The 15,620-nt window shown below is 40.6% G+C and overlaps 1 protein-coding gene across 3 annotated transcripts in view; it reads left to right on the forward strand.

The window, feature by feature from the left end:
• Positions 1 to 15,620, forward strand: part of LOC128877093 (uncharacterized) — a 193,306-nt gene that overhangs the window by 165,545 nt on the left and 12,141 nt on the right. The gene's annotated exons all lie outside the window — the stretch shown is intronic.

The following is a 15,620-nucleotide window of genomic DNA, read 5'->3' on the forward strand; positions in this document are numbered from 1 at the left end:
CTCGGCAGGGTTCGAGGAAGGATCCCGTCGAAACGATTCAACCCACGCAATCGATACATTGAAAGCTGCCCCGGTGACGAGACGTGACTCGTAATGGGACTCACTTATCGCGGATAGGAAGTAGAGTCGTATAAATTAAAGCGAGGTGGAGGCGACGTCGAGAGGTAGATAGGGAGGCCGCGGTTATGGCGGTCGGTGGAACACCGTGGGGAGCTTAATGCTTGGTGTGGCGGGTGCGAGACACGCAGGGTACCCAATGCAGGTTGGCCAATAAAACGGAATGCGTAGAATAAATATCGACGATCACGATAAAGTTTGTCAGCGATGAAACGGTCGCGTTTCGTTCGTCCACGAGTTCCCATCCGTGGTAACGTCTTCATCGGTTCAGAGCCGCGTCGGATCCTGAGAACCTAAGACTCTTCTCCCACGACACGATGGCGATGCGATTGAAAGAATTGCTGGAAACTGCACGAAAGACTTGTAGACCAATATTTTATCTAGACCGAGTAACTTAAATATTCGGACGCTACAATTTTCACTTTGTCGCTTTGTACACTACCGGTTATTAATTTCGATACATCACTAGCTAGTGTAAAGCTACGCATGCTGCGAGGAACCATAGTTTCTGCAGTGTTCTGACCAAAAGCTTGCTTATTCTAATTATGCAAAAATTTCAACACTTTATAAAAAGCTTGATTTCCTGTTCTTACATCAAGTTGGAACATCCCGTTCGATATCGTGCAAACATTTATAGCTTCTAAAATATACTAATTTATTACACCGAGTAAAGGATCCTCTTAATGGGATAATGCATTGCAAAACATTCTATTTTTATACGGTACTTAATGTTTTCGTCATAAAGAGACGAATAATTGCATTTCATTCCGAACCCGTGATCCTATCTTAGATGTGACACTGCTAATCGTTCGAATACTCTCTAATTACTGGACAGTTTATTAGTAGATAATTAATTTAAGCAGAATGTTTAAACGTTTAATAACGCCATGGTTAATGCAGGATCCTGCTAGACAAGCCTACCAATTAGTTTAACTAACGGATCATCCTGTGTCGCAGACCTGCTTATCTAACGGATCTTGCCTGAAACGCGACGCCATTAAATACTCTCCAATTACTGAATAGTTTATTAGTACGTAATTGGTCTCGACGTGACGCGCGAGCGATTAAATGCGCCACATTTAAAGCGGTACCTGCCAGATCCTAAAATATATTGCCTGGTGTTCCCATTAAATAAGCCTAAAAAGCCAAATAATATTTTACAAAAATTGTTAAATCACAAAGAAATGTTTAAACCACAGAATGGTTTTAACAAATCAACTCCAAGTTCTTTGGACAATTACCCAAACAGATTTCAGACGAAGACATGTACACCGTTAAGAGGATATTCATCTCGGAAGTTTATTTCAAAAAATATTTCACAATTCCAAAGCCACTATTTTATTTACACCGCAGGATTAGATACGACCACTATAAAGAATATCTACGCAAAAAAAAAATAGACATTCTCAGATTTTATTTCTACGAGGACCATTTCTAGATCTCCTATAAGCGCGAAACATGCCAATAAAGCCTTCCGTCAATGAAGACATTACCGTTTCACAACCACTATTTCTACTTCTATCGCGAGATTTTAAGCACGGTGCTATAAAGAACATCTCCACAAACGAAACAGACATTCTCGGACTTTATTTCTCCGATGACCGTTTCTAGACACCCTATAGGCGTGAAGAGCATTCCTATAAAGCCTCTTTCCAATGAAGACATCGCACCGTTTCAAACCCACCATTCTTGTACCGTGAGATTTTAAACGTGATTTCTATAAAAAAGAAACATCTCCATCGCAGAGAAACCAGACATTCTCAAACTTTATATTTGCGATGAGCGTTTCTGAACGCGTCTAGAGGCGTGAAACATTCCAAAAAAAGGTATTTTCCGATGAAGACATCACGCCGTTTCGAAGCTACCATTTTTACTTGTACCGTGAGATTTTTAAACGCGACGACTATAAAGAACATCTCCGCAAAGGAAATTCCACCCCCTTGTCATCGAGTTTCCAACGAGCTGGGTTCGCGTCGGTGTTCGGGACGCGATCGCTTCTAAACTGGCTGACGTATGCGACGGAAACCCTCGGGACTTTACACGGCGTTAAGCCCCGAGAAAAGCGGTCCCCGCGACAAGACCTCGAGGAGACCCCAAAGGATCATCTCCTGACTGCTACATCGCAGGGGCGTGGCGAAAGGGAGACAAAAGGCTGCGGGTGAAAAGCTGACGGGCATCCGCGGTGATTCGGTGATCGAAGCCGCGTCAAACGGACAGCGGGGGGTTGTTTCGTCCGCGTTCGGTCTGCTTTTAAGTTTAATTGGCCGCTGCCCTTATCGACTTTCGTGTCACATAAACATGTCTCTCATCCGAGGACACCGAACAGGCCCCGAGTCTCGTTCCTGACGCGGAAGGACTCGTTTCTGAGCACATGCGAGTCCCGCGGGACGTAACCGATGGAAAAGCTGTGTCCTCGACGCCATCGCGTAGCGGCTCAACTTTCCTGAAACGTGGACAAAATTAATCGATTCGTCTACTGAACATTAACATGGGTCGATTTTTTTAATGGCCATCGGTATAAACACTCTTGACTCTCACTTTTTATATTTCGAGGTTTATTTCGTATTTCGAACTTTAAAACTTTAAAAGTAAGTATTCGTCTAAATAGTATTTTATTTCAGATTTCGCTTTCATCGTAAAATATACGAACGCTATAAAACACATATAATATAATTAATAAATAAATGAAATAAATAGAATTTCTTATTAATACAACCATTATAGTATGTAACCAATCACGTCTAAGTAATAAAATGTATCGTCTCAAAGCTTTCCGCATAAACCGAGTATATTTCCAAATAACGCTTACTCGTGAAAGGGTTAAGTGTCGCTAGTTTCACAAATCTTATTTTTTGACCACGTTCGGGAAATTTTGTTCGACTCTATGGTGTTGTTTGTGTCGCTCCCTATTTTAGTTTTAGAACTGATTAATGCCCTACTGCTGGCGATGTTCGTCAACGTTCGAGCGATGAACACATTTTTTCTAAATTCTTTTCTCCGAAGTCATTCTCCTATTTCTCCAATTTTATGGATCATCGGTTCGGAAAACACGGAAAAGGAGGATGCGCCATTGTATCAGTTATCGGCTCGACTTTCGGTGATCTTGAGTTACGGGAACGTTAACGTCACCCATGAAAATTAACGTTAACGCAGCGACGATATACAGCCGATAAACTGGGATATTGGGATAAAGTTGTTTTACACAACCGGATAAGCTGCTCGCGAGAATGGCAGTAGTTACTGTGCGAAGGATAAGGGACAGGGGATAAAACTTTATGAAATAGGCTCCCTGTAAAATTGTATCCTTATCGGGCTATTGTCCGAAGAATAGGCGTATAACCGAGCTAGATTTTCAACCTCTGTACGCTACTACGAACGTGAGAATGTTTATCTAATTTCTGTAATCTTGGTTGACGAGCGAAACTGTTATTGGCCTCTGAGAAGGATTTTGAACATTGAACTGAAATGGTTTCACGGATATATTCATAAATACGTGAAACGTTACTGTTAGCACTGTTTCGATTAATACAAGTTCTACGGCAGTTCCATTATCTACTTACGGCTGTACTCGGCCTACATTGCCAATTAAACGAGATTAGATGTCTCTAAGTCTGCAATTGCCGTTTATAAATATATTAAGAAGCGAGAATGCCTGATTACACTTAAATACAATTTGTAAAATATTATTTGGAATTCTATGAAGAATCTTGGACCTCGGGTTTGAAAAATTTAACATGTAGATATTTCACCCACTGGTTCGTATCTTCTTGTATAACTTATAATTACTAACGTTATTGTCACATATTTTAGACCACTTTCTATTAATCTATTGTTATACTAATATCTTAGAATCTGTTACTATTGGCTTAAATCTTTTCGTAAAGAAGCTTTAGTGGTTGTGAGTAGGCATACGACCGCAAAGGGTTAACTTTATACTCTGAAAAATCAAAATGTTGGTACTTTGATTAAGACTATAAAATTTGTCTTCTTTATTATATCTACAGACTCTATCATTGAGTACTACCTCCTTGTTTCCCTTTCGCTAACCGTTCTACCTTTCTAAGAACCGAGAAAAACCATCGATAAATCACGTCCCGCTGAAGGGACATCAGTCACTACTGCCCGTCCATCTTACTTACGCAAAACAATGAAGTAGAGAATTATTAATTTCCCTCTCGCTACTTCCGCTAATGAATGTAAACAGATAACATTGTAGTACATTATAGAATGCATTGTAGTATATATACATTCACTGATTCCTTTGACAAATATCTACACTTATCTAATTAATTAATTAGGTTCACTTATCTGTAATCTCGACTATTGTGTACGATGTCTATTTGTAGATTTATTTCATATTCCGAAGATAATCCCAAAATTGGAAGATCGAAGCATTCATAGAAGTTCGATGACGAGTATCAAATTTGTCTTCCTTAATTTATCTACAAGCTGTACCGTCGATTACTATCTCCCTGCTTTCCTTTCGTTAACCTTCGGGCTACCTTTCTAAGAATCGAGAAAAACTATCGATAAATTGCGTCCCGGTGAAGGGACATCGGTCACTGCTAGGTATCCGTCTTAATTACAAGAATCAATGAAAATACCATCGAAAAATATTAATTCCCGCCTAGGCAGCGGTCAGGGTCGGATTAACCCCGGCCGACGATAGTTTATCAGACTCTAATCTGGCTGGTTTCTCGTTAAAATCGGACACGACGGTTGCTAGCACGGCCCGTCGTACATCAGGCTCGTACTTACCGGGTCCGGGTTCGTTTCTCTAGCTCTTTTTCTCTACTCGTCGCGCGTACACGGACGAACCGAGACACCACCAGCCAAAGCGATCGTTCTCTTCTTCCTTTCGTTCCTGACTACTCGTTACAATATAATTCAAGCCGCGGACACGGTCACAAATGTTATGATGTACGGCCGTCCGTGCTCCCGGCTGAGATCCGAAAATCGAGGACCGGGAATCCTGGCGTTCCTACGGACTTTCGCGGTATCTTGTTCCGACCGTGTCGCATCTTCGTTTTCTGTTAACCCTTTGACAGGTTAATGCGTCTGGGAGGCTCGCACGACAACACGGGCCTACGCTGTTTAGTATACCGTTCTCGGACACCATGTAAGACCTACTGGGTTGTACGATAACTATTAGGTCGTCCTGAAAATAGCCGAGTACTTTTGCTATCGACTGTAAATACGAATGACACCCATTCGGTACAGTTTTTTTTAAAATTGAAATAACTTCTATCGCATTCGATACACTTTTCTTAAAAACTAACTATGTAGTTTGTCACCTTCAAACAAGTATCCTATTTTAAAATTAAGAGATCGATGTCTCATTCTTTCGTATACATTGCAGTCATCGTCAACCAATTAATAACCAATTTTAAGGACTGAAAAATACATAAGCGATTCTTAAAGAGAAGCTGCTTTCGATGCGAAAGGTTGAATAGAATAAAAACTGCCTATACATTCAAGAAAGAAAATCTTCCATGAAACGGTACATTTTTCTCCAACTACAAAAATAAAAATAGAACTACTCGACAAGCGATCTAATAATATTATTAAGCAAAACCAAAATTACAAAGTACTCTCACCACCAAGAGAAGCTACTATTTAATTTAAAATTGTCTGAAGAAACAAAATAAACAAAGAAAGAACGAATCATTTCGTGAATTTGTGTCCCAATGTACCCGGGACAGAGCGTATGACTAACGACACGACCAGGTACCATTCTTATCAATTCTACACGAGACGCCAGGAATCCCTGCAACGATCCAATAAAAATCCAACGACCGGAGTATTGCATGCGCGCACCGGGCCTCGAGTAATCTGTCTCGCGAGTCGTAAACGGAGAGTCCCGAGTCTCGAATCTCGAGTACGCTCCAGACAGAGTCACTCCCGTCCCCGTCCCGTTTCGTCTTGTTTAGCGGTGTCTCGAAGGGACGAAGTTAGGGGCTCCTCTGATCTCGTGGTGGCGGTTTTGTAGCTCGTGGGTGACCAGTGGGCGTTCGAGGAATGCCCTTAAATAATCCCGAAGGAGGATCCTCGCGAGCCGCGCGCGGCGCAACGACGTTCACCCTTTTTTGGGGTTCTCAAATTTTCGTCTGGCTTCCCCATGGGAAAATGATAGGGAAACGTGGCTGGACGGCGACGTCTCGTTTTAGGAACGCTTCCGCGAGAGATTTATAAGCACCGAAATTTCTACTCTCATCTCTTTGTTTCTTTCGGGACAACCTCTAACGGTGCCTTCGGGGGACTGTTGCCTCGTCTCGTATTATTATATGTTTGATTTTTTGCTACTTGAAGATCGTAACTCGTGATAACTTTTATTGATGCGTGCCTTCGCGGCGGATGTACGCACTGATAAATGCTGACGGAAGTACAAGTGTTACGAGAACGGTAACTCTTGCATTTTCTGACAATTTAATCATTTCTTTTCAACTGTTGAAATATATATTTATTTATAATAGTATTCAGGTTTTTCGAAATATTTTAGCCGATGGATTGTTACTAAACGTACAGAATTTATGAGAAAATTAATTCTTGAATGTTTTCAAATTCTCAATTTTATTATACTTAATAATATTCAGGTTGTTCGGAATCCGTCGATTTATAAAGAATAGCGTTATTGATATTCGAATAAATAATACAATTCTGATTGCAAAGCGAATGTATAAAAAGTATACCCCAAATGATCCGATAATCGATATTAAATATAATTCTTCGCCTGTTAATTGCTTCGCTTAATTTCTTCAATTATTTTATGTGAATTCTGAAAAATATTCTCAACGTTGCTTAACGAAATAAATAACCGAGTTAAATTGAATTCGCATGAAAACGTTCGTTCGCGGTGACTCGAACCAAATTCTGTGCTAATTGGAGTTCGTGAAACGGACGAAAGTTAAAGGAGTAAAGCTAAGAACCACTGAAAGTCGCGAGCAATGTATCTTCTCGCGTGGAAGACACCGACACCGTATTTCGTTTGGTTTACGAGCGCGGTTTCTTTTGACATGGTAACGCGAAAATACACGGTGTACGTACACCCGATCCGGTGCTAGTATAACCTTAGACACATGTCTGAAAACGTAATTCTGCGTGCAATCTCGTAATTTATGCATACTAGACAGGAGCTGGACGAGTCGCAACCTTTCCTTATGGAATTAGTGAATTCTTCGGTAAAAACATCAAATAAATTTATGGTCACTATTCGTAATCACATCTTCGTGATTTCGTAATCATTCCTAGGATCGATTTAGATTACCTAACGGGTTCCTGCCGGAATTTCGTTCGTTTCTATTACCTATTGTCACTAATACAAAGATTCAGGGAAATATTGGATTCTTGGTAGGTGGTACAAGTCTGAATATATCGAAGTGTTTGCAAACAAATAACGTGTATACATCCCTTAAAAGGTGGAAAGGTTGTGGAACAAAATGGCACCTATGTAATTCAATAAATATATATATATTAAAATTCAAATGTGTTTTTGAATTTTTCTTAGAAATTGGCACGAACTTTCCGGACAACCTAATATAATTTCTCTCTCCTCTTATAACTCCTGTTATAATGGTAGCAGCACCGAAGCACGTGACGTCGACCTCGCCGAATAATAAAAGGAAGAATCTCTCCCGAGCCCATCGATCTAGATCCTTGAAATACACGATCGACGATGTCACGCCTGTTAAACGATTAACACCTCGGTATTAGCGAGCGGCGATAAACCAGCTGGCTTAAATGAAATAAAAAGTGAAAAGAAAGTCAAAACCAGGCGCGTGGGTCGTTCGTACGGTCTAACACGGGCCCAGGGAATCAGCATTCAAAATTCAATCCGGTGATTTACGATTATTGGTGTGCGTGCCCGTGCAGGCTGGCCCTCGCTGCTTCTAATAACGCAATTAATTCGCTAATTCGATTAGCTGTTCGCAGCCGGCTCGTCGAGTCCTACAAATTGCTGTGCCGCGATCGAGGTACCGTAAATCTTCTTGTTTCGAGCCATCGACCACACTACTCGCCTGTAGTGAATCGATTTCTAAGCAACTACGTGGTGCCGCCGTTCGATTATTCACTGTAACGTATTTCGGTCCTGCAGGGCCAGAAGCGTGTTTCTGAGTGTTCCCTTGAAATCGATCGCCATGTCGCTGGAAACAATTAACTGTGCCCTTAAGGGACTTCACAACTTCGATAACATCGATTTTCTTTCGTTGCATATTCTTGACGTTTTAGGTGGTGGGAGTCTATGTAGAAATAGTGTGTTTGTTTTTTAATAAAATAAAAATAAGTGTATCATTTTTACTTCTGTTTGAGGCTCGAGCTTTGAGGGTCGAGCACGTTTATTCTTTTGGTTGCTTAATTATTTTCAAAAATTCTAGGTCAAGATAAAGGCAAAATTCAAGTTTTTTTATATCCAATGTCCAGATTTTAGAATTCAGATAAAAATTATTATTTTCTTCCAAACTGTAAGCATTTGGTTCGTGATACATTCAATTATCCTACAGCAGCATGAATAACCTATCAAAGAAACCATTTAGAATTTCTGGACCACTTAAGGAAATAACTAAAAATTTATTTAAGTATACAAAATTCTATCGTTAGTACATTATATAGTTACTTAACGAGTTTAAACGTAAAAATATACAAATTCAATGTACTCAAACATTTAAATGAAGCAATCCACCATAATTACACAGTACATTGACAATGGAATGTTCTGTTACATAACTGCGCGAAACAAACCAACCGCGAGTCTTGTAGGGAACTTTTAACTTGCAAAATGAAAAATTCGTAAACAGAATGAATTAATTACACCCGTCAAAAACATAGGCGTATCGAAGAGCAAGCAACTAGGAGCGTAAAACGGCATTTAGTTTCGCTTGTGCGTGCGAAACGTATCATGGGGCATATGTTACTGTCACGCGTTTCTAATCGCGATCATCAAGCGAATTGCACTTTGTTAATTGCACAAGGGAAACGTCGCCAGGGGCCGCGACGATGGAAGTGACAGAAATAATAAATGAGCCGGAGAGATTATCGTCTGTTAGCAGTGTGTCAGTTACTCGAACGAGAATTAATTGTGTCTGTCAATTCTGTCGCTACGTTCCTTTGATAATTATTACGTATAGTTGTCTAATAGGAAAAATTTACGTCAACCACCTGTCGGGAGTGTTTTCTTTGAACGACGCTTTGATCGACGTAGTCGAGTTATTCGAAGACAAGTCTAGTTATTTATTTACTTTTATCGCGCGTCGGTTCGGACGATGTTCTCGAAAATAAATGTTTGAAATGCTTAAATGTGAGCTATGTGACTATTGCTTCGACTATGGAACTATCGCAACCTGTTTCTTTATTTCATTTCTTCGCGACATTATCTTATATTGTTTTCGATTTTTATTTTGGAAGTCGTCGTTAGAAGTTGCAATTAAAAAAATTATTTCAATTGTGTGTTTTAACAATTTTCGAACAAAGTACGGAAAAGTGGACATGATTTAGCGGACAAACTACCGTCTTCTATTTCAAACTATGACAACTCGCATTCCGCTCTATCTTAGGCTCGCGCATCTGTCGTCCTCGTTATCCTAGATTGTCGAAATTTGTTGATGCATACGCGTCGTGTCATCGACATCTTAAAAAGTGGCCACTTTAGTGCTCGAATTGGCAGAAGTTTGCATATCGTAAACACGATTCTTTCTTAATCCTTTGCACTCGAGAGGTGACTCTCAGCCACCACTAGGTTTCCTTTAGGTTTAATTTCTTTGGAACTCAAAGTGTTGATAAAATGATTGTCGTTGAATTAAAAGGTGACCTGATTCTCAAATCTCAAATTATCGAAGTCAATCTAAGCTTAGCATTCGTGACAATAGAATGCTAAGAAAGCATCTCGAGTTGCTGACAGATACCAGAAAAAAAGGCCTCGAGTGCAAAGGGTTAATTGCGAACAGAGAATAATAGCCTCGAGTTTATGCCGCGAATTACCTTCGAGAACGAACAGAGAATGGTCGGTTTCGTTTTAGAGGCGATGAGAGAAATACCAAAAGAAGAAGAGACGCAGACAGCGTCTATTCAATTATTAGAGTCGCAGACGCGTGCAGGAATGGCCGCTCGAAGATACTAGAATAGAACTATGGACTCAGAAACTTATCGAGCACGTGTGCAACTTCGCTAAACGATGCTCGGCCCGTGTCCATCGGACACCGATGCGACCAATTTCGAATAAAGAAGACACTGTGGGAGGTTGCACGCACCTGTGATGCTAGAGTTACGAGCAGTCCATCAAGAGGCAATCAAACTTTGCTAGGTTGAAATCCGAACAACTGGCCACGTGACACGGTTATGTGAAGTTTGCTATTTCTGGGACTACTTCGAGGATGTTAGGTAACGCTTGATATTCTTGTGGACTGAAATTCTGGCAGACATTGTACCATTCCAACGAAGGTTTTCAAAAATTCCTTCATCTGCGAAGCGCAGATCATCAGGACAGTCGATCGCAGGACTTTCAAAGGAGGATCCTCAAAAATCGCCATTTGTGGACCATGCACGGATAGAAAACGAAAAATTCACACAGGACCGTTTTCAGGCTCATCCATAGAGCGACAAACTTTTTTATCATTTTTCCCTAACGTGCGGCATAACATAACGGGTAGACTCTGTATATTTACTTCGATAAAGTTCCCTCCTTGTGTGAAATATCACTGTCTTAATTTAGTTAAAAAATTTGTAACCGAAACAAATGTCGAATTTTTATCATCCGTGACATGCTTATCTCGTTAATGTTTATACGACAGGTGACAACTTGCCAATTAAAAGCTACAAATTTTTAGAAACTTATTCGAGCGAGATATCCCTTAATTAGATTTTGTTGTTCAAAGAAAACTTGATCCTAGATAAATTATTTCTCGAGACTGAGGTTTCCTCTCGGTATAAATGCCGCAGCATTCCACGGAACAACGCAAGGCGTTTCCTTTCAAAACAACTTTACATTCAATCGGACGCTGACAAGCGTGGAAGTGACACGATCATTCTAACCTGTCGCGATCACGCAGGACTAGCTATCATTAGAAAGAACGAACAACATCTCGAACGCACCGATTGAATACCCGTGTTTCCGATAAACACAGAAATTGTGGCGAGCCGCGGAAATGAACTATTCCGTCCGAGCTGACAACGAGATTGTCCCCTTTAATGCTTCTCGAGGCGATGAAACGTTTCCTAAGGAGAGCGAAGTCCAGAGTGATGGAATATTAATGGAGGTAAACGAATACATATAAAACCATAGCGACCGCGCCATGGGGGTATAATTTTCCATGGAAACTTAAAATTATGCGAACGCTTATTCTCCGAGAGGAAACCTCAGTCTCGAGAAATAATTGAAATGTCCCTGCCTTTTTTAATTAACCCCATGGGACGCTCAGGGAGGAAAACTTGATATACATAATCATAGAGAAATTATGTAATTATCGTTCACGAGCTTGTAATCCGCAAAAAGAATCTTATTAATTTCTTTCAGAAATTTTATTCGTCGTTTGCGAAACACCATTCTGCGATGAAGATTTCATTAATTTTATTTCGTAAAATATCGGATTTGTATCGAGTTCGACGAGAATAGATATAAACATAGAAGTAAATAGCCAAAGACAGACAAAATTCGAAGGAAAAGTAGAAAGACCTGGAACAAGAAGGGGAATATGTTTTTTTCTAAAATATAATATACGAATATTAGTCCGTGCTCTCTTTTCCTCCCGGCGATAAATCGCCAGGCATCGAAATGTAAACGTCACTGGATTAATGTATCAGATTTCGCAACGACACGAGAGCTTAATCACTCGGCAAGGCGGTCCGCCGTCCTCAAGGGGAGTAACGCGTGTTCGTGAAACGGCTTGCACGCGTGGTCGCGCACACGCGCGAGAAATATGCACCGCTGTTCGACGGTTCACGCGGGGTCAAAGTCAACTGGTTCCTACCCCATATTCAACGTGCAACGAATCGTGCGGCATTGCGTCACTGTTTCATCCGCGTGATCCCGCCGGCCCGCCGTAAATTATCCGTCGTCTCGTTCGTCGCACGAACAACCGTGTGGCACATGTAACGTGGCTGTCACACGGCCGAGATTATCAGTTCTGCATGGTCCAATTGTTAATACGTTCACTGCCACGCAAACTGTCCATGTCTGGGGATGCTCGCGGCATTCGGTCAAATTAAACCGTGAAATGACACGCGGTGAAATTAAATTTTGATCGTATCGGAAGGAATGGAACTCGTAACGATGTCGGTGATACCGTAGACGTTGCGTGTAAATGTTAGGTTGGCCAAGTTCGGTTGGATTTTAACGCGTGAATGAAAAACGATTTTTCGTAGAGAAGGAAATTTTTATATTTAATAACGTATTCTCCATTTTGTTCTGTGATAGCAGCTTTAACTCAGAGACTTGAGACCTGATTTCATGTGACTACCATATGGGTGCTACACCGAAGAAGGAATTAAGAGAAGAAAGATTTATAATAAAAACGACACAATGCGCTGCAGCACTCCATCTGTACTTGTACAATTGGTTACTGGAGCAGTCAACTGCATTTTCCATAGAAACTTAAAATTATACGAACGCTTATTCTCGTTTTTATATTTAATAACATATTCTCCATTTTGTTCTATGATAGCAGCTTTAACTCAGAGACTTGAGACCTGATTTCATGTGACTACCATATGGGTGCTACACCGAAGAAGGAATTAAGAGAAGAAAGATTTATAATAAAAACGACACAATGCGCTGCAGCACTCCATCTGTACTTGTACAATTGGTTACTGGAGCAGTCAACTGCATTTTCCCTAAGGGGATTAAAAAGCTTCCTATCTGGCGAAGAAAATATATTTCTGTTGAAAAATAGTACGTGGAAAAATAAGGCGCTCCATTTGTAGTTGTATTTATGTACAAAAGTTCCAGTTTATATTTGAATAATCCTCGTATAATCAACGTTCCAAACAGTCTGAATAATTAATTGCAACTCGATAGTGTCTCTTAATACACGTTGCTACGTTCTAGATTCGGTTATTGATTAACTTAATACATATACGTACATTAAACTATTATCAACAACTTATTAATCGCAATAGAGATACATTAGTTTCACTAATTGCGCGCTGCTATCGATAAACAGTATTAGCGCGACTTAATTGACAGATCATTGAAAACTAACGAGGGGAAAAGGAAACGAGCTACTCCAAAAGGGGAAGAAGGACGAATAGCTTCCTATTTGCGGCATCGCGTTCCTTTTATTGTCGCGAAGGAGGGATAACTTCCTCGCGCTGGCGTGGTCTGGGAAGTAACGATTCCTGCTCGATAATAGTAATTGCGGTGGCTTTAAAATCTTACGAGTTTGTTGATACCGATAAACATACGTAAAGATGCGATTTGACTTCTGTAGTTACCACTTACCGGCGAAGTACGCTCGTGTGCCGAAGGAAAAGGCTCGTTACGAAGTTACGTGACCGCCGTTTCAACTTTGCCAACATACGGGTGTTAGTACTCGACGCAACTGCATACTCCCGTTCCGCTTTAAGTCACTGGGATTACTCGTAAAGGATCGGCTGTCGGGGCGCCTTCCTATTGCCCTAAGTCTAAGCGCCTAGTGTTCGCTAAGGTTGAGCGTGTACAATGCTCTTCCTCCTCGCTTGTGCAACTAGAACTTTGAAATTGTGTCCCAACTATCAGAGGAATCTGCTAGAGAAACCCTATCTCTTTCAATTTCGCGCCGGTGGAGCCATCAGTTCAGTTCAGTCGTTTATTAAAGCGATCAGCTTCCTCAGTGATCGTGTAATAAAAATCGAGATCGTAACAGAAATGTTTCTTCGATGTTGCAACGATCTATACTATCCTTCACGAATCGTAACAGTTAATAATTCATTTATAGAATGTAACAAACAATCGAAAGTTCTCACTGAAATCCTTCATGGTTGCTTAACAACTATAAAAATCGTGACAAGAACGATCCTTGAGAGTTACTATCGTTCTATGTACTACTATACTGCTATTTACCATCAACTATTTTTTATTTATTTTATTTGCTAAATCGTCTCAACAATGTCTATGGTTCGGAATAAAAATCTGACCATCCATCGTCCATCGTGTCGATGGATGTAACTCCAGTATTAATTACATTCCCTATTTTATGAATCGAGATATCTCACTCTCGTCGCGTTTTTCTCTCGCTATTTTCATTGCAGAAAAATTGGTGATTAAGGAAACATCCGCGGGAATTTTTTGAACCCGTCTTTCCGCATGATTTACAACCGATTCGTTGCCTCGTTAATTCCCGTGGCTGTGTAAAAGAAATCTCGGTGTCTGGCGCGTCCTCGTTTATGGCAGCGATAAATGTGGACTACTGCGAAAGAGTAATTTCATTGAGCAACATATGCGTGGCGTGATTGCAGAAACGATAGCATTGACCCTCGAATAATGCAATTTATCTCGCCAGATATATTTGCGGGATTCTCGGAGGGCGCGGACAGGAATAGCCTAACAACGATTTATGCACTTTTCGGCGGAAATGTACTTGTTGTAACGTACTCCTAAATTAACACCGTTCGGTCACGCAGTCTACTAGTCCTTGCAATTCTATCTTAGAAATCTTCGATTCTATCCAAATTTTTATTTCGAATAACAACATTACTTTGTTGGCCCTTCCCAGAATGGGAAATCTCCAAATTTTTAAAAAATTCTCGAAACGTTTACGTTTTAAATTAATTCCCTATCGTAGAAGACAAATGATGTATTATCATTTGTATAACATACATTAATTATTGTAATACGTTGGAAATATTTTCCGTAATTATTTCAGAAATTTTTGATTCCCATACTTTCATTCGTGGCCCTCAAAGAATACAGTCTGGCTCCTCTTTGAAATCCCTGCGATAGAAGGTTAACTATTCCGAACCTCGATCGATCGTAAAACTATTTCTACTCGTTTATGAAGACAATTGCGTACACAAGCTGTTTATAGCCAGCCAATAAATCCGGAATAACTCTAGAATTGCATTTCATCGAACGACACGTGTTGCGTCGCGATTATTCGGGGGCCAGTTTGATTCACCCTCGGATTCCGTCGGACGATGGCAGAAACGGACAGCGATGTATCAAACGCGGCGTGTAAACAAACCTTTGTTGTTTTCGCTGGAAAATTTACGAGCACGACGAAATGAGGGACTGCGCGGTCGATTCGTCTTGCCGTCGACAGCTCCGATGAGGTATGCGCGGCCGAAATCATCGGAATCAGCTTCTTTACGCTGTCTTTGTGGATCAACCAATATACGCCGACGACACGTGGCCCTTGTTAATTCTGTCCATAACGATGAAACTTTCCTTTAACAACGAGAGAGATTGTTTATGGACTGACCATTCAAGTTTCAAGTTTGATCTTTCGGGCCAATGGCGAACAACATTTCTCGTTATGTGCTCAAATAAAATACAATAGAGCAAGCGTTTTTTTAAATAAAATTCTGCTAAATAGTACTCA

The sequence above is a fragment of the Hylaeus volcanicus genome, chromosome 5, assembly GCF_026283585.1.
Source record: "Hylaeus volcanicus isolate JK05 chromosome 5, UHH_iyHylVolc1.0_haploid, whole genome shotgun sequence".
Lineage (NCBI taxonomy): Eukaryota > Metazoa > Arthropoda > Insecta > Hymenoptera > Colletidae > Hylaeus > Hylaeus volcanicus.